A 20,176-nucleotide genomic window follows, 5' to 3' on the forward strand; every position below is an offset into this window, starting at 1 on the left:
TTTGTTTACTATGAGCAGAGTGTTAATTAGTGTCTGGCTGACACTTGTTGAGAGGTGAGTGCCATTCTTGACATGGAGGGAGGATTTAGATACTACAAATTGGTGCTACAAAGGACTTGGTAAGGCAGAGTGTGGAAAACATAGGCAATCCACTATATATAGGGCACTAGTCCTAACTTGCAGTCTTGAGTCAGCTGTCAGATTGCAGTGCATGAAGGCTGGCAAATGTGTGCTCATAATGCTGCCTAACTTCTGAGAGAGAAATCTAGGCATGAATCAGTGCTTTTAGGATCAGTGTTTTCACTTTGCTGGTGGGTTACTCATCTTTTGAGAGGGTCACAGTTTACAGCCAGCTCTGATAGATTTGTGTCCCCAAGCCAAAACAACGCTTGTTGCTGCTGGGAGGGATGTGTAGGGAGCTGTTTGTTTAGTCTGGGGGATGAGGAAATTTTTTTTTTTTTTTAAATCCTGACTGACATAGGTATGTGAAGGCCTGCCCCTCATGCTGCTCTGCAGAATGTGATTATTTTTAGGAGCAGTACGAGACTGCAGAGCTGTGTGAATATAATGAAGGGAAATACACAGCCTGGCTGCACAGCAGGGTGATGCTGGGGGTTGTCATGTGGGCTCCCACAGCCATCCTGCCTATCTGAGAACAAAATAAAGGGCCAATACATAGCTGGTACCTTGCCCTTCTTTGAAGCATTAGTCAGCCTTCTTCAATCAGCTGTAAAGAAGCACAATTGCAGTTCTGTAGACCTAGCTGACAAAAGACCCACCCAGCAAATGAAGGACTTAAGTTTCTTCCCTGCCAGTGTCCTGTTCTAGTGGTTCTGTCTAGGATTGATTTGTGAGACCTCTGGGTGAGTGGGTGATGCTGCCTGCCTGCTCACCGTGGGGATGAGTAGTCACACACTACTTTGCTTTTATTTTAGTCACACACTACTTTGCTTTTATTCAAAGGCAAACCCAAAATCTAAGGAGAAAAAGTAGGCAGGGAGGCTAGACAGTACTTCCAGGCTAAATACCTGCTTGCAAACAGCTCAGGAAAGTAAGAGAATAATCCCTGAGCTTTGAAGATTATGGTTTCTTAGTTCCAGCTATATTTACACAGCTGCTCCACTAGAATTAAGAGCTAAAGATGACAGAATAGTTAGAAAGGAGAAGGTCAAGTACAGTTGTTGGCTGTGGGGTGTGTAGAGGGAGAGAAGATTTGAAACTGCTGTGTTTTCCTAGCTTTTCAAGACACATTGAGCCCTAGGGAAGTAGATATGCTTTTAGACTGCTTAATTAGTTCAAAATCTTTATTATTTTATACACTGTATTTTTCCTATTGCTGAAATGAAACAATACCTCATTTAAGAAAGTTACCTAATCACTGCATTAATCTCCATTGACAAAAGAGAAAGTTAGCAGGGTTATTGAGCCTTGTAAAATGTGCTGAGGGCTTCTGACTGGCTCACAAGCTGTTGTATTTCAAGGTTCTTTCTAAAAATATCAGAATGGTAGAATTTAGGTCAGACAAAAAAAAAGTGTGAAGCCTGATACCTCAGACACTACACATAGTCCAGAGGTACCACCTGCCCTGTAACAGCTTTTTTTCTGTTTCCAGTTTATGAATGATAATTTAGGATGAGTTCCTTTGGAGCATAACATTTTCATCCCTTTCCTATTTCAATGTCATTTGCCTTGAAAATTTTAACAGGTTGTTTTGATATTAGAGCATCACTGAGTTGGATGTCAAAAGGATGAATTTGTGAATGGAGAGGATCAGGAAGGAGTGTTCACTTGAGCTTCAGTGACTTGGTTAGCTAAAACCAGTCTCTTTGTAAAGCAGGCTTATCAGGATGAAGATGGCCTTAAAGAGGGAATTTTTCTAAAAATATCTTCTTGTTTCTAACATTAGCTGAACTACACTGGTCTTACAATTTTTATATGCAGTTGAAGCCATGTGCTGCTGCTGTTCTCTTGACACCAGTTGCATGATGACTGCTAAGATGCTTTCAACAGTTTGCAGACAATAAGTGTAAAGTCTCCACAATATTCCTGAATATATATATATATCCATGATGTATGTTTTTAGCTGTCTTGAGGTGTTTCTGTGGGTCAATTTAATTTCTAGTAGAACCTTGATTCTGTGTGAAACATAGTATGTCAATATCTCTGCAAACACAGTTTATTCCTATTTGGTTCCTGTTCTAAGGGATGCAGTAAAACAGCAACCTATGGATTATTAATAGCACTGGTTCCCTTGAACTCCAGCCAATGAATTTCTATTTGAACCAGATAGATATATTCCATTGTTCTTGATTATACTGTGTTTTGTATAGGAACTGAATTTTGCTAACCTTAGAAGTACTAGTCTCCCTGATTTTAATTAGCTTAGAAAATTGACTTGTACATTTGAAGTCACTGTAATTTAGCTGTAATCAGTCGTGTTACACTGGAGACAAATGGGATTCATGGACTGCGCCCACACTGATGCTTTCTGACAGCTCTCCTATTGCCACATCAATACACATCCCTCACTGTGTGCTATGGTAGCACTGGTACCAGCAAACTGTTTCTACGTGGTTCAGCAGTTGTGTTTCTGCCACTCTGTCACAGAGTCCTGCTATTGCTCTAATCATGAGAGGAGACAGAAAAAATTCCGTACAAAGACTCAGCTGTACATTGCAACTTTAAAACAAATACATCAAAGAATGTAATTTAAAGTCCCAGAGTTAATGCAGGAAACTGGAAGATTAAGACTGAAGATTGGTACATCTAGCCCAGCCACTGATCATTGGTCATTTTACCCTTGAAGTTTCTTCATCTACGTGTAAAACAAGAATCTCATAATTGCTCTTACATTTAAATTAATGTTTAAAACTGCTGTGAGATATTAGGATATTTAGAAATACAGTGAAATGGAAAGTAACAGACTGCAACAGTAATTCAGATTTTTCAATTGACTTGCAACATATTTGTGTTCAATAATTCTGCATCAGGAGATCATACTGTTTCAAAAATGATGCATTTTAGAGTTTAAAAATACAGCTTCAACATACTGTGTTATCACTGACTGCATGCACTTCAGCTTCACAGTTGCATGCCCTTCAACTTACCATAGCTGAAAATAATAATGTGCTTAATACATATCAATGAATAAATATTCATAAACTGTATCAGTTTATGATTACCTGATTTTTGTTTGCATTTGACCATAGCTATTAAGCAAAAATGGTCAAAAATATTTGGCTTTATGTCTAAAATTGGGATGAACATATGGTCTTCAAAATCACCTTTCAAGTAAAGGTGGTTTGCAAAGATCGTGGGTTAAAATAACATATTGTCTTAAAATAAGCTTTTATTTGGAATAGTCACAAAAATGACTGGAAATGCCTTTGAAAAGATAGCTTTATTTTATATAGTACACTGGGAGAAGTATGTTAGTGTGATTTCAGAGCTCGGGATTCAGAGGGTCTCCTGTTCTCGCAGCCTTTCTTGGCTGTAATGAATCCGTCTGCACAGGATGTGGCTGCTAACAGATGATAATGCAAAGTGAAGGGCTGGGCCATGAAAAGCCCCAGGGTGGCTCAGCGTGGTGCTGAGTTCTCACGAAGAGCTGATTGCTTTCCAAAAATAAGAACAGGAACTAGGGCAGATAATCCATGTAAAATGCACTTTCCACCCTTACCCCTTCACAACAATTTATTCTTTTCAGTATTGTAGAGCTTTACATGTTGATTACATACATCATCCATCCAGGCACCCACATCTACCTACACACACTGCTGTTGTATTCTTGCAAACCCTGTTTGTGAGAATTTCTCTGCGATCCTGTTTTGTGGGTGTAACTTGAGAATATGTTAACAGATTCACGTTTTCCCATCTTTTAAACCCAAATGTGACAGCAAACATGACACCACTAGAAATATGATTCTTTGAAATGGTTTCCTCTGTTTTAAATCTTTCATTTTATTAGGCTAAGGTAATCTGGGCTGTTCACACTGCCTGTGAACCACGCTCTTGTGGTGGCATTACCACTGCTCAGAGTTCAGGTTGTGTCAGCACTTCTTTTATAAATATAAATCCTTTTTTCAGAAGCTTAATAACATAATAAGCCTTGAAATTTCATACTTGTCTGAAACTTGGCGCAGAACACTAATTTTACCTTTTACCACATTAAATAAAATATATATACTAGAGGGGAATGTAAATAAACAAAAAATAAGTTTATTGTGTTTTGCTGCCTCTTCTATCTCAAAGTTAGTTTTGTTTATGAAATGAAGTGGTTTGAACTTGCAGTTCCAAATGGAAACCTTTGAAATTTTTTTCTAAAGTTAAAAGTCATAATTGTTAGCATTTGCAAATCAGGCCTACACACATCACACAAACTTGCAGAGCACACTCACAGTGAGTGAAATTCTCTCATCAGTGTCAGTAGAGCTATTTTTATGCAGTAACAGTTGTAAAATTGAACATGTACAGAGAACAGAAACATGAACATACTTTTCCTTCATTTTTTAGATTAATAATTTCAAGTCCTCTCCTTCACAAAGTACATTTTCTTAAAAGTGGTGATGTATCAAAGTAAATCAAATGCAGGTTTTTCTCCATCTTGAACCCCATGCTTGTAAAATTTTCAGGCTGTTCTCTAAACCATAAAAAAAAAATGGAGCAGGCTCTAGTCTAAATGGAAGTGTTGAATCTTTTGATGTTTGCTCATGCCATCTAGATAACCCTGAAATTATCCTGAGAGCTGCTAAGGGCATAGCCTGGTTGGGTATAATATCTCCTTGCATAGATGTATATTTATTTTTAAAGGCAGAAGTAATGCAGAGACCCTGTATTAATGATAGCTTTAGTCTGACCTAAATCACTTCTGGCTTTTTCCTTATGGATTCAGTTAAGCCTCTGCACAGGGGGTATAGAATCTGGCTATTTGAATCTGCAATACCTTATTCTTCCTTTGCATTCACTTCATCTGCACATACATGCCTGCACAAAGCATCTTGCACTTCCTCACCAATGATCATTGATCTGACCAGGAGACTAGACATACTCTTCAGTCTTGCTTTGCCCAGCCAATTTTATAAAGGGTACAAAACCTCTATAGTTGAGGTGGGGGGGAAACACCAAAAAAACTCCAACTTTTTTTTTTCTCTTTCCTTTCAAATCTCACTTCCAGTGGGATGGCCATAATTATCTACTTTGTATTGGAAAATCCTTACTCACTTCAAGCGCTTTGGGTCAAGTTTAGAGTACTCTTCCACTCAATCTGATTTTTTCTTATTTGTCTATGGGAAACTAACCACATCTATGATATCCTTGCAGAAGAAATGCTATGTGCTTTTAGTATAATACAGGCACAGCAGCCAAGATTCAACTTACTTAATATCAGAGCCATAAAAATTACACATTCTTTCTGAACTTAGGCACCTTTAGGTCTTTTTACCATTCATGGAAAGAAACATATTTGTCTAGGGTGTGATTCATATTAATTCAGGAGCAGTGCCTAAGGGAGGTCAGATAAATCACCCCCTGTTTCCCTCTCTGCTCTGCAGAAAGCATAAGCTGATTAACTCAAATATAGGCACCTGCCTTTTACACCAACTGTCTGTATTTATATCTGAAATGATAGCCCCAAATCGGTGCCAGCTACTCTGCTGGAAAATGCAGGTGTCTGCCATTTGAAATCTGTGTCAATCTATGGCAGCTGAGAGCCTCATGCAGTGCTTTGCCATAGCAAACCCACCTAGTGCTTCTGGGTGTTGGTCAATGGCAACACTGTTTGTAGACGGAAATTACAAAGGCTGGCATGTTAAATAATATGTATTTTACAGAGTACAGTGAAATGTTTTATTTAGCATGAAGACCACAGTTCACAGTCCAGATATTCTCATTAGAGAAATTGTAAACCAAATTACTTCCTCTTACAGTGTTTTATATCTCAGTAAAGCTACTTGTGCATGCAAAGGTAGATTTCCCATCAAATTCAGTGGGTGGGAGATAAGGCTGTAGAGCTGTGCAACAAAACTGTCATCTAGAAAATCATCTAGAAAAGCTTTTAGGTATTAAACTTGTTTTTTTTTTTTTATTTTAATGCAAATAAATGCCCACCTACTCATTGATACTGCAATTGAGCCTAGCAGCATCTACACCTGCTTCTGCATGTGTTGGGAGTTGCAATTGTTCTGGTGTGACCACAGAAAGACTATTGGCAATCAGCCTGAAATTGTTAGAGGGTGAGAGAGATTTGTTAAAAGAAAGTTTGCTAGCTGGTCTTTAGGGCTGACCTGAGCATAGAAACAAGATGTGAGTGCAGAGCTCCAGAAGCAGAGGAGATTATAAACTGCTATGGTGGCTTCAGGTTTTCTTCTGTCTAACAAGGTATGAGTGACTGAAAACCTTTCTGATGAGAGACTCCTAACTTAGCAGGGGGTATGAAAAAGGGGCTTCTTTGTCCCTGTGTTGTGAAAGCTGTAATAGTTTAATATTTTCATAAGTATCTATTATGGTCAAACTTGTTTCCTAAAAGGTTCAAAATCCACTACAGCTAATACTCTGGAATTACATATAACTAATTTCTTTGGGAAACCCAGCTGAAATGCTGGAAGCTGGGGTGGAGGGAGGAAGATAATTTGAAAGAAGAGATTTTAAGGTATAGTGTTATGAGTTTTGGGTTTTAGCAAATGACTAAATGTGTGTTCCTGTAGCCTTGGGGAAAGTGTGAGACTTTGTCTTGCTGAAGTAATTGCTTGATCTTAAAAGAAAGCTGTTGTGCAGGCTTATGGGGAGATCTGCTTCCCCTAAATCATCCTATCATCATGTGAAAGCACAGTGAGGGTGTACCTCCTGGGGGCTTATCTCTGATGTGAGACCAGGTGCTATGACATCCTATCAGTTATCTCTAGTGAGAAAATAACTGTACATAGTCTCCAAAGCAGATATTATCTGCTTCCCTAAACATCCTCTTCACTCTGTGTATTGTGTGGATTAAACTGGGTTGTGAAGACATCGAAACTGGAACTGAGACTCCTGTGGAAAGCTGCATTGTTCCTCTTTGCTCATTTTCTCTCTTCCACTGCAGATGTGCTTAGAAAGCCTTTACCTATTGCTTCTCAGGCCTGGGGCAGTGAATTAATAATTCATAACATAGCAAATTCAGCACTAGTGAGTGGTTGCACTGGCATTCAAAGAGTTTTCAGGTCTGCAGGAGAGTGGTGCAGGGGTAAATTCCTCCAGAGGACTAGAGAACCAACAAGGCTGTGCTTGGATGTTTTGGGCAGAGTGGTTCGTAGTTTTACTGGTTTTAGGATTGGAACGCAGCAAACATTAATCTAATTTCTGATATGATGATTGTTGGGGCATTGATTTTTTAAATTTTTTTTTGAGCATGTTGTAATTATTACAAAACATATGCAAAATGAAAAGTAGAGAGGTGGGAGCTAAGGCTTAAAACAAACCAGTCAAAAAAAATACAGTCTGTAAAAAGATATGACAATGTTTGTGAGGCTCTTGAGAAAACAAAACAACAACCTCCCTCCCACCTCAAAAAAAAGAGCCCAAATCCAAAAAAATAGAATTAAGAATCTCCCCAAAAACCACAAAACCCAAAAAGACCTTCAGCTAACAAGTGACTCTAAATTTTGTATGATAATAGGAATACTTCATAGAATGAGGGGTATGGGTTTTGCTGGGGCATTTTTGGTGAGTTTTTTTGGTTGGTTGTTTTTAGTAGGGGTTTGTTTGTTGTTCAAAGTGCACTACAGTTGTACTCTTTCTATCAAGCCATTCAGTTCAGTGGCCTTCAGCAGCAAAGCTCCATGGATACCATCTGGAGCAGGGCTGGCGGTGAGCTTGGTGGCAAAGCACAGGACAGCTTCTTTTATTCAGCATGCTGAGCTGATGGACGTGTCAGGTTACCCTTGTTGCAAAGCCAGGGCTTGCTGCTGGCAGCCAGAAACCCTTCTTTTAGCAAACTCTAGAATGGCTGGAGTGCTGTGAGTCTGCCTTAGCCAGCTCTGTGGTGGGACTCCCTCAGACAGTGTGTCCTGTCAATTTATGAGCTCTTTCAGTGACAACAGCAGGTCACCTGTGAGCGAGAATGCAATTTTGTATTCCCCCTTGTGTCTCAGACTCCTGCCCTCTGCAGCGATGGTGTTGGACTCTAATGCATTTCCATCCATATACTGTGATTCTGAAAAGCTCAATTTAAATCCTGATGCAGATCAAATAATCCCATATTCAAACAGACTCCTGAATTTTCTCGCTCTTTCTTGCCTTTTAAAGGAGCTCAAAGAGAACACTGAGAGTATTGCGGTGACTTTGCTAGTCTTCCATAAGGAATGGCAAACTAGGATAGGACCTCTTGAGAAATATTTTGATGGAGAGAGTAATAACTGATTTGTTGTTACTGTGTTCAAAGAGCCTGTTGCTGTATTTCTTTGGTCAGCTGTTGGGTCATCTAGAGCTAGAGACTGTCAGTGTGGGTGTCTCTGGCCTGCAGAGCAATGCTACCTTCTGACTGACCAGCTAGAGGCTTCATCTGACCTCTGTGAGCTCCAAAATGTGCCGTGCTGCTCACAGTCTCTGCTGAGTAAAGCGATTAGAGCCACTCTGACATGAGCTATTGGTGGGGTGGCTATCACTGCTCATGACTGGGGCTGATTTTGACTTCTCTGTGCACCATGGTGCTCTCTTTCAGTTTGTGCTGGTTTGGTGAAATAATCAATTTTTTGCTGAAGTTGACATGGAAAAAAAGCAGGGACTTTATCTTATGATTCCCATGTGGATACTTTCACTGGTGACTCTTTGGCTGATAGGTGTTTGGACAGGCTTTGATTACAAATGGATACATGCTTTTCTCCAGGGGAAAAGAGAACAAAATAGGGGGAGCAGGGACCCTCAGGAAGTCCCTGCCTGTGGGTGATGGGGCTGGAAGTGCTCCCCTTTTCCAGTAACATCAACATCACCAGGCTGTCCTGCCTGTCCTCAGCAGGTCTCCTGGCAGTGTACCTGGAACGTGGCCTCGCTCTCCTGCCACGTGCAGGAAGCCCTGTGCTCCAAAGTCCTCTGCTCCCGTGCAGCAGCCATGCCTCGGCAGGGGTGGGAGAGCCCAGCCTGGGCACTCAGGAGCCTCAGGCGTGCGAGGTGCTACAGCTGGGGATGAGGTGGCTGCTGTGATGCTTCTGCCCAGCTCCTCACTAGGAAGGGCTGGAGACCAGCTCCGTGCAGATTTGGCTCTGTTTTATGGGGGATATTTGCAAATGAATAAATTGTTCTCACTTTGGATAATGTTCAGATAGATATCTGGCAGGGGCCAGTCAGCCTTCCCTTTCCCTTCCCCCTCCCTCGCCCTTTGCCCTTCTGATAATCAATGAGGAGCAAAGCACTTCCTTTGGAAATGCGGAGTTAAGCCTTGCTGTGAACAGCGGGTCCTATTGCAGCTTGTGACTCTGACACATTTACAGATCTTATCTGCAAGCTCTGAATTCTCTGTAAGGGAGTGGGAAGTCTCCTCTTGCTCAACTGCCTGCCCAAGGCACGTGGAGAGGTCCAGTCTGGGCAGTGTGTCCTGACACCTTTTCCTAGTGCTTCAACAGAACACGGAGACATTTCTGTGCTCTGTCATGTGTGCATGGTCTTTTTGTGGCAAGCTACTTCAGCGTCTCCTTTTACAAACTTTTCAGTGGCTTCCAAGTTATTAACAATTTCTAAATTTCTTCACTGTGATGAAGCAGAAGTGATATAATCCAGTGCGTGCTGCTTCTCCCAAGGGAATGCTGTCTGGATAGAGGCCTTCCTGTAGCCAAAGTTTGCTGTCTTTTAAGAATGTTATTTCCAGCATTAGCATTTCCTTATCAGTGGTTTTAATGATATTTAAAAGTAACTTTAAAAGTATATAAATGGGAGGTTTATTCAATCTTTGGATTATGGTGTATTTATTTCTTAAGATCAGCATTAAGGCTAGATTTTATTTTATAAATGGAATCTCTGACTTGTGTATATGCATAGGATGAGACAGAAGAGTTTAAAACATTTTTCAAAAATGTAAACAACTAGATCCTTTGGCTGTATCTTTGGTATGAAGTATTCAGTAAAAATGCTGATTTACATCCCGTAGCTGTGCTGGCACAGTTACCTGTGCAGCTGTGTTGTGGCCCTCACAGTGAGCTGATCTGGCTTCAGTAAAATTCCTGGGTTATCTTCCAGCTTATCAATTCAGGCTGCAGCTGGCTGGACTCCATGCCAGCACAACTGGAGGGGGTTGTGCAGAGAAGATAGGGCTGAATGGTGGGAGTACCTTAGACTGGTGCTGCTGCTGCTGAAGAACTCTGGATCATGAAATCAGGGCCTTGATGTTTGCAAAGTAGTAACAGCGTGCACAAAACACAATTCAATACAATGGTACTTTCTTTGGAAAAAAATGTCAGAGACTTGCATTCCTAGCCAAGTGTCATTGGTCTCACTGGCTGCCATCACCGAAATAGTGAGCTGGAATTGTTTTAAGCAGAAGTAAAAGGTGAACCTTGGTTCTTAACAGTGTCTGCCTTAGCCTAAAAACGTTTCTTGTGAATATTGCTTTGATATTTTCTTCTGTTACACCACTGTACAGTGTACTGATGCCTTTTTTTTCAGTCTCAAAGCAATGATTCTAAGTTTCTGAAAACTGCAAGTGTACAATTGCTATACTTATTTAAGGTGATTTGCTCTCTGATGAATTGATCAGTATATGACCTTGTTTCTGCAAAACAGGGGAATTTTGTTGGTAAGAGTTATGTAGTATGTTATAAGCCACTTTTAAGCTTCTACACAACTGTCTGGAAAGTAAAAAGGGTAAAATTGGAGGTTGAAAGCTCTTATTACATTTTAAAATTTCTGAAGTACCAGGAAGATTGTGAGGTCAAATACAAGATGTGATGACTGTCAAAGAGTTGCAAAGTATTTTTTGTGGTAGTAAGGAAGCTTTTGGTTTTTGGTGTGGAGGTTTAGTTGTGGGTTTTTGTTTGCTTTTTGGGTTGGTTGCTTTTGGGGTTTTCCCCCAACTTTCAGGGACAGAAGGACTGAGAACCTGATCCTCTTCTGAAGGCTGGCAAATAAATCCTGGGGGCATCATGGTGGTTCAGGACAAGGATCTATCTGTTCTGAAGGTCGTACTGTGGTACTTCAGCCTGACTGACAATTTCTTGATGTGCATAAGGAAGGCAAGCCTTGATCTTAATTGTACCTGTGCTTATTCCTTTCCTTCTTGTTCCATCACCAACTCTGTTAGGAAAAAATATGATAATTTAGGAATGTCATGCTTTCTGTACTCATTGCTGAGTACCTGCTCTTAAAGCTTTTTGTCTTCAATTAATATGGGGCTGTTCAACATACACAATACCTTACTTCAGTGTTAAACAATACTGCAGCTTAAATTCTGATGTGAAATTATTTTTATTCTAATTTCATATTCAGTTTCTGAAGTTATATTTGTAGAATCTGGTAGATAGTGTCTCCTGACAGCTTCAACTCAGTTCTTGGTTAGAGAATTCTTGACATGTATGAAAGCTTATGGTGAGAAGAAAGCAAAATGCCACTTTTACTTCCAGTTTCATTAAGGTTTTGAATTGAATGTTTGAAGTGAGACATTATTTGTTTGGCTCAGATGGTGTTTATTTTCCTTTCAGATGGAGGTGAGCTGTAGCTTCTTTTGAGATGGACATAAATAACTTTTTAAAAGGTGAAGTAATGACAGTGTTGACTGCAGTTACTCTGTCAAATTCTTTGTTTAGTAATTAGATTACCTAATAATCCAGGAGAGGAGGGTGCAATTGATCTGCCCTGGCACCAGAGCCTTGCCATTCTCTTCCTTCCCTGGCTAGTGGGGCAGCCCGTGAGGCAAGAGGCAGCTGGGGCTGGAGAAGAGCCATGTACAAGAGAGCAGCTGCATCTGGGCTTCTGGACAGGTCCCTGAAATAGGTGCCCTGAGGTGCCACTTGCAGGTGGTCTGAGCGGTTTGGGTGCTCTGACTCCAGCACAAGGAGGTGCTCTGGCAGAGAGAGCTCCTCTGTCTGTCCTGCTGGTCACATCTGACCATAGGAACTGGTGACTCACTGCTGAGCCTCTCTATCTCTGGGACTGCATAACCTGGAGCTTATGCAGAGAAACTCCCTCTGTCATGGTAAACCATCATCTCACTTCCTGTTTGTGGATTTATTAGGGTTCAAAGATGTGTGGGTGTGTTCTTGAGGAAGTTTCAGCTTCTTCATTCTCTTCTAAATTAACAGCTTTTTGTGACAGCACTAGGAGCTTGGGCTGTCCCTGTTGGGTGCTGCATGTTCCTCAGCCTCCCTGGCAGTGCTGCCAGCTGGGGGAATTGCTGCAACCCACAGCATCCCTCTGCCACCCACAGCATCCCTCTGCCCCTCGCCCAGTCAACCTGGGATTCACCCACTGCCTTCTGCGGTGCTGCCTGTATCAGGCCAGACACCTGAGCTAATATGTAGAAAATAGTACTAATGTATTTATTATTTTATAAATATAACCAATCCCAACTCATATTTGGTCCCTCATAGATTTTCACCCAGTCTTGGTTTTTCTATATTTATTTAGACCAAAAAAATAAAAAAGTGTTCTGCTGCTTTATCTGAAGTGAAAATAGTCTCTTAGCTGAGGGATGTGGTTTGCCTTTAAATCTGGCTGACTTCATTGTGATTTCTGTGTCTGTTTGGGTAGTGGAATGACAAAAGATCTTGAAATTACTGAAAACAAGCCTGCTGAGATATAAAATATAATTATTTTAAAAAAGAACTGGTATGATTCTCTTTACTGTAATTGTGTATCTGGTGATGACGAATGTCTGTTATATTCTACTTAGTCTGTTTTGTATCAGGTAATTGTGTGACAGAGCTTATCCTCAATGGAATTGACTAATGGATGCCATAATCCTGTTACAGGAGTAACATGTCTTAAGCACATCAATTGGTGGCTTCACCATTTTTATCTATAAGCCATCTCTATTAAGAGTTGAACTTACGATAGTCTAACACCATCTGCTAATTGTTTGGTAACTCCTAACTATAAAAAAGTGTTCATCCATACTTTGTGAGGCATAATCATTTCTTTAATACACTCAGCCTCCTGAAACAGAATTTATTAATGGCAAACTATATGTATATGTATGTATAGACTTTCTAGGGACATTGTAGTTACCAACAATTGAATTCAGGTTTATGATGATTATCTACACTTGGTGCCTACTCAGAACACACCTGGACATTAAAGAGTACCTGCTTTAAGGCTTACAGACTACTTTGCTAGACTTGAAATTAGTGGGAGGGCATTGAGGAAAAACAGGGATAGCTGGAGGAGAGAACAAAGGCTATGCTTGCGTGGTTGTGTGGCTTACGTCACTTTGTTAAGCAAACAGGGTGGTTCTGCTAATCTCTCTGACTTTGTAGTTGTAAGGATACGTGCCTCTTGTACCATGCCAAACCATCCCACTGATAGAGAAGTTAAATTGTTCTCCATCTACCTGTCATCTTGCCAAAAAACAATGCGTAGATTGTGATGTGGGGGATAAGATCAAATGTGAGGGATCAGTGCCTTTGGGAATATCTCCCTCGCTCCTTCTCGTGGGAGACTTGCCTGCTTGCTGTCCCCAGCTGTTAGTCTTATCATTGCACTATTAGTATTTCATACACCTGTTCTTTTTGTAATCTTTTCTGCAGCAATCATTCTCTGGTAGGGGGTAGTGGGTATTAAAAAGACAGATCCAACAAGGATATAGTTGTGTCTCTTAACTGCTAGACTTTGTGCTTCCATCTTTTAAACTTCAGCTGGCAAGGCATTGATGCAGAATGACACCTTGGCAATGTTGTTACGTGTACTGGTGTTGTAGATGTGATCGCAACAGACAAAAATGCTTGTGCTGGGATAATTTTGCTGGGGAGGCAATTGAAGTTAAAGCATTATACCACAATAAAAAAACTTTACTCATAACACGAAGTTGCAGATAAGGAAGGACCTTCCAGTTTTACTAGTCTATCTTGGGTATGTCTGTGATCTCAGCGGGTCTTTCTCATCCTACCTAATCTGAATCTGATCATACAAAGAGGATAAACAGTTAGAAAATATTAATTTCAAAGGGACGATTGTCACTTTTGCTTGAAACAAGATGCTTATCTGGAAGTCTCTTTCCCTCTATGGCTTGTGAAGGCATCTGGGACCAATGCTTGTGTATTTGTTAGCACTGCTATAGCCACTTGCATGTATGGAGAAGTCTTTGCCACTGCCTAAAAAGTTCTCTCTTTCCTTTCCAACATCTTTAGCCTGTCATCTGCTGAGGTGACTACAAAGACTTTGTCCCTCAATGCGTTACTGTCTTGATATTACTGCTCTACTACAACCATGTGCCTTCCTGGCTGTGTACAGTGGACTTGGGGCTTATCTCCAAGACTCATGTGTTGGCCAAATCTTTTACACCCTCTGGAATGTGCTTGGCGTGGCTCTGGCACACGTGGGAGGAAACGATGGGCCACTTTGTCCCCATGTTGTAGACGTTATGGTACATGCCAGGGTACAGCACAGGCAAAGTCCTTTCATTAGGTATCGTAAGACTGACTCAGGCAGCTGTAATAGCTCAGGTCTGCTCTACATAGGCCAAGCACTGCATATTTCAAAGGCAGATAGGGCCTGTAAGGAGCCTGAACAAAGCTAAATAAGGAAGCTGGATTTTTGGGAAAACTGTGGGCTTTGCACTCTTCCTCAGTTAATGCACTTAAAATACTTAATTCTGGTTAGTTTGCTTCAGACAGATAGGTATATAGCCTTTGTTCCTGAAGTTAAATTGAATTCTGAGGTAATCTGTCTTTTCTTTATATTTCAAAGTGCAGTAGGCTCTGGACTCCTTGTAGCAGGAGCCTTGGACTCCTACTTGCTCTCTGATGGAAATTATACTAATGGTGTCCCGCATTGTGTGCAGGGGCAGCTCTAGGCTGAGGAAATTATTCTGGAGCAGCTTAGCAGGCTAAACCTGGCAGCTGAATTATGTGAATCAGCATTCCTTGTTTAATGAAAACCAAAATGAGTTATTGGAATATCAGTCACACTTCTTGATGCCACCTCAGCTGATGTGACCACTTTTTGGATGTGATCCGAGATCTTTGCTTCAGCACTTGCCTGACTGTCATTCTCTTACTTTCCTTTAGCTGTGAGGAGGTGCAAGTATGTATGACTGTTACTACAGTAACACTGTGACTGAATGTTCTAGGAGGAATGTGTTTATCTTAAAACCTATATTTATCTTTTTGTGAGCAGTCTCAATTTAACTAAGACTCAAAATGAAAGTTTAAATTTATTCCACTGGAAGATGCTTTCTTGAGACAAACTTAGAAATATGTTATGAAAAAATTGTGTGTGCAGAGGGGGTGTCGTTTGAAGAATGTTCTTTTTAAAAATGAGAGAGATGCCTGAAATATCTACCTACAGCAAGCAATAAAAACAACCAGAGCAGTATGACAACAGAATGAACTAAACTGAAAAAGCCAAAACTGAAGTTCTGGGTCTGATTTAATGTATGTGGCCAAAAATATGGATTTTACTTACTTGTATATGCTTGCATCAAACCTTGAAATTAGAAATGAGGACAAGGAGGAAAACAGTAGGCAGAAAAGAATGGGAGCCTTTCCACCAATTTCAGCAGATGTTGACTCAGATTCCTATTCTGTGCCCTCTTAGTAGAAATACTCTCTTGTGTAAGCGAAGAACCACATCCTATCTCCTTCCCTTCCATCTGTACTAAGTCTGTGGGCCTGCTCCAGCATGAGCAGAAATAAGCAATCCACTGAAGCCTGTGGGTTATCTCCTTGTTAAGTAAATACTGCTGTCACAGATGCAGCTTTAGGCTATTAACCAAACTCCTTGAGCACAGGGAATACTAATGAGCAACCATGGTTCTCACTGATGGAGACAGGACTCTCAGGCTTGAGAAGGCCAGGATTAGTTTTCTTTGGGAGGGGTTTTTGACTATGAAATCTCTTGTCCTTGGTTGGCCACTGACTGTATTTCTTTTTCTTTTTGAAGCCAGACTGTTTAGCTTTCTTTGAGAGAGAAATTCAGGTGCAGAGTGTGGGAATATGATTTTATTGTAATTAATGTAATCACTGGTGTCTTTGTTCTTAGAATTGAGACAGCAAGTATATTAGAACTTGTAACAGGCCCAGTGCTCTCCCAGTTAGTAGATGTAACTGGTCTAATTTTTATTAACATTGTACTTAAGAACTATTGATGGACCTGCATATCATTCTGCAAAGGGCTATGCAAACACAGACCAGAATGTCAATACTCAGCCATGTAATTTAAATAAGATGACTTGGAATTAGAGGAATACAGGATGATGGAAAATGGGAAGAACAGAAAAGAGCAGTGAGCAGATGCTGGTGTGCCATATGGCCTCATGTAAGACAACCATCCTTCAGAGCTGGGATGCAGCTACATCAAACCGGTAATGAAACAAAATGTGGGGGCTACTCTGCCTTCTGAGATTTCCTACTGCTGACATCTAAATGAGACCCATTCCAATAGGAATGAAGGGATTTGAATATTATATTGGTTTTTGGGGGGTTATTTTTTTACCACAAACTTAAAATGCCTTAGACAACCATGCTGAAGCCTTTTTATTCATAGGTTTTGTCTTCAAGACTGGAGTGGGTAAGACTGTTCCAGAGGATGTACAGGAAGAAAATGGGGGATTTTATTCACTTCTGTTACCTTCACTGCTGCGCTAATGCTGCTGACTTTAGAGAGAGGTGTTAGGAGTCTGTGAGAATTCATGCAGGTGCAGTGGCTGCAGTCCCTCCCCTGGGAAATGATTTATCTGCAGCTTAAAGCAATAACTAAAACAGCCACCTGCCTTATGCCACTGCAGTTGGCAGTAATGTTATTGTGTGAAGGTTGCCATATGTGTAGAGAGCCTGTGGTCTCTTTCTGCCCTAATCAGGAAAGAACTGTGCTGAAAGCAGAAAGTCTTTTCCATGCTCCTTGAAACTTCAAGTTAATGATTTGTTTGACTGACTGGCTTGAATGGAAGTGCCCTGTAGGGTGATCTTATTGGAATGACAGGGCAGGAGAGCTCTTACCTCTCCTGCTATTATTGTTTGTTTAGGCGTGTAGGTATTTCCTGCAAAGCCAGCTCAACACAGCAACTAGAGCCTGGTCATGCAGTCATCTGTAGTGCAGGAAAGCTAAAAGTTCAGGCTGTTCTGCAGTTTGCATAGTTTACTCTTTTGAACTTGGCAGTATAATCTCTTCTGCATGTTTGTGGATTCTGCTTAAAATCTCCAACACACTGGATTTTTTTTATCTCAAAAAGTAAATGAGAAGTAGGGAGAACAGAGTGCCTCTGAAAATCTTACTTCAAGTTACTTTTCCCCTTCTTTACATGAAAGAAACTTCACGGAAGGTTGTGCTGGAGTATCTTCTTGATCTTTGGACAAGAAAAGCCTGGATCTTGGCATCATGATCATTGAATCAAACTCTTGCATGGTCCAGCTCCCAAAAGCAGAGCCAGCTCTGAAGCTGGGTACAGCTGTTTAGAGCCTTGCCCAGTCAAGTTGTGGATATCTCTAAAATACAAAACCACTAAACCACAAGAAGTTCCACCTTAGTATGAGGAAGAACTACTTTACATTGAGGGTGGCAGAGCACTGGAACAAGCTTCCCAGGGAGGTTTATGGAATCTCTCTTTTTGGAGATATTCATAGCTCACCTGGATGCATTCCTTTGTAACCTGCTCTAGGTGACCCTAGGCAACGGTTTGGACTAAATTATGTCCAGAGACCTCTTCCAATCCCAACTATTTTGTGATCTCAAAGCACTGAGATTGTACAAAGGGCATCCTGGACTAGTATGTGGTCACCCATATTTTGACCTCTCTCCATGACAGTCAAGGGCTTCTGATGACTGACTCTTTCAGCCTAATTAATGGTCCTGCAGTTCTCTATTTTCCTTGTATGCCCTCCCTCCCTCCCTCCCTCCCTCCCTCCCTCCCATACCTCTGACTTGGCTGGTGTAGGTACTGAGGGAGACTGTTGAAGGTTTTGGGAGAGCCAAGGTAAGGGATATCCACCATTTTGTTCAAAGTCACCCTTTTCTTCAGAGAAGGAGACCGTATCAGTTGAGCACCATTTCCTTTTGGTAACTCCCTGTTGCCATTTCTCCACGATCTTCTCATTTTTATTGTGCTTAGAAATGGCTTTGAAGACTTGCTCCACTGTCTTTCCAGGGACTGTGATTAAGTCTGTGGTTTCCCAAGATAATCCTTCTTGAAGAGGAATCTGACCTTTTTGCATTTCTATAGCAATTGGGACCCTCCTGAAAGTGCCATGACCTTTTAAAGGCAATTGAGGATGGCATCTCAGTGGTGCTGCCCAGCAGTCTCGCTGGCCTTATTTGTCACATGAGCCCATAGGACCAGACAAATATTCAGTCTGCCCTCCCAGACTCTTCCATTAGGCAGAGCAACCAAAAAAAGCCTGAGATCAAAGCTCACCAGGAGAGGCCTTTTCTGCTCCTGTTACCACCAAGTTCCCCCACCCCATTCAGCAACAGAACCATGTTTTCTATAAAACTGCTGTTTATGTCTCTGTACCAGAAGAATACCTTGTTGTTTCTTCTTGCACTTTTATACTAATTTTGGCTCTGAGGCAGCTTTAGCTTCCCTAGGACCCTCCCTGTACAATGGCATTATTCCTGTTTCCTTAAACTTTTGACTTTCTGCATGCTTTTGTGACATCTCATCAACTCATTGAGGGATGGGTTTAGGGTTTTTTTTTGTTTGTTTTTTGTTTTTTTAATTAACAAGTAAAATACCAGCTTGGGACTTTGTTTGAATAAAGGCAATATTTTTAAGATGAAAACTCAGAAATATATGAATACCCAGCATATATGAATACTCAGGGCTGAGCTAACTTGCAGTGTTTGAGACAGAAGTCTTGTGTGGGCTGATAAAATATTTGTGGGTATGTAAAGGGACTGTTACAGGTGATCTTATTTTTGATGAGAACTTATGAATATTCACTCGGTTCCTTTTCAATTTTAGTAGCTATTTCCTATTGCAGCCTGCTGTGTACTGAGTTGTTGGGGGTGTATTCTGCACCCACTCCTCAGGTGTTGCCAACTCTCACAAACATTTGTTCTGATTATTTAGAATTGCCAGGCTATATTATCTGAATTCTTTTGGCCTTATTCGTGTTAGCCTGAAGGAGGAGGGAACAAAAAGCACAATTTTAAGGGCTTCAAAAGCCACAGCACCAGCAGTTCATTCCGGTGTGGTACAGGGCAGCGTTAAGGTGTTTCAGCCCAGCTCCTAATGACTGGTTACAAGTCCAGGAAGCAATTACTGCACTGCCGATGCTTCTCTCAGCACTCAGGAGGAGGGGTTTAGCCTGTGCACTCCTCAACCCACTGACTTGGTTTTGGTTTCTGTAGAGCCTGCTGAAATACTTCTGGTTGCAGAATCTCCTGGGAGTAGAGCATGAGGGAAAAATACAAAATTTCTCTGAGCTAGAATGAATATCAAACTAAGTCGTGTGTTACTTGACAGATAGCTCTGTTGGAGATGAATGGCTGAATGAGAGCTTGGAGCTGTAATGTGGCTCTTAGTACTTGAGCACTGGCACTGAGTTTAGCTTTATTTAGCTTGGGAAAACAGACTATGCTGTGACGTCCATTTTATAAATCTATTACTAAAACTGACTTTTTTACAGCTTCTGCTGACTTTAAGGCTGCAAGAAATCCCTAGGATGAAGCCAGGAAGAACATAATCTGTTGAACTGTGATGCTGAAGCAGATTTGCAAACATCAATAGTGAATAAAATATTCTGCTTAAAAACATAAATCACTACAATCTCTGAAATAGCTGACTATGATAAAAAGGCAATGAATTTTTCATGAAGTACAGCAATAGCACCAGATGGCTACTGGGCTTGTGGGAGAATCTTTCCATTTCACATTAATTCTGAAAAACAGTGAACTAAAAACAGCATGCAGTAATGAACTGGTCATACACAATGTAGTGACTACTGTTAGTTTAAACCTAAAATATGTGGATGGAGTAAGATTTGTTCTAAACTGGTATATTTTCCTGGACTTCTACTTGAGATCTGGCTCCATGAGTTCTTGTCTATGCAGGTCTTTCTTCAGTGTG

The 20,176-nt window shown here is 40.9% G+C and overlaps 1 long non-coding RNA gene across 1 annotated transcript in view; it reads left to right on the plus strand.

Annotated features, from left to right (window-relative positions):
- The first annotated feature begins 6,269 nt into the window (after positions 1–6,269).
- The window catches only part of LOC146441023 (uncharacterized), a 226,667-nt gene continuing 212,760 nt past the window's right edge, over positions 6,270–20,176 (plus strand). The window contains exon 1 of the long non-coding RNA XR_014850386.1: positions 6,270–6,375. This is a non-coding gene — a long non-coding RNA (uncharacterized LOC146441023). The remainder of the gene's footprint in view (positions 6,376–20,176) is intronic.

This window comes from Lichenostomus cassidix, chromosome 2 (assembly GCF_008360975.1).
Source record: "Lichenostomus cassidix isolate B80296 chromosome 2, HeHo_3.0, whole genome shotgun sequence".
NCBI classification, from domain to species: Eukaryota; Metazoa; Chordata; class Aves; order Passeriformes; family Meliphagidae; genus Lichenostomus; species Lichenostomus cassidix.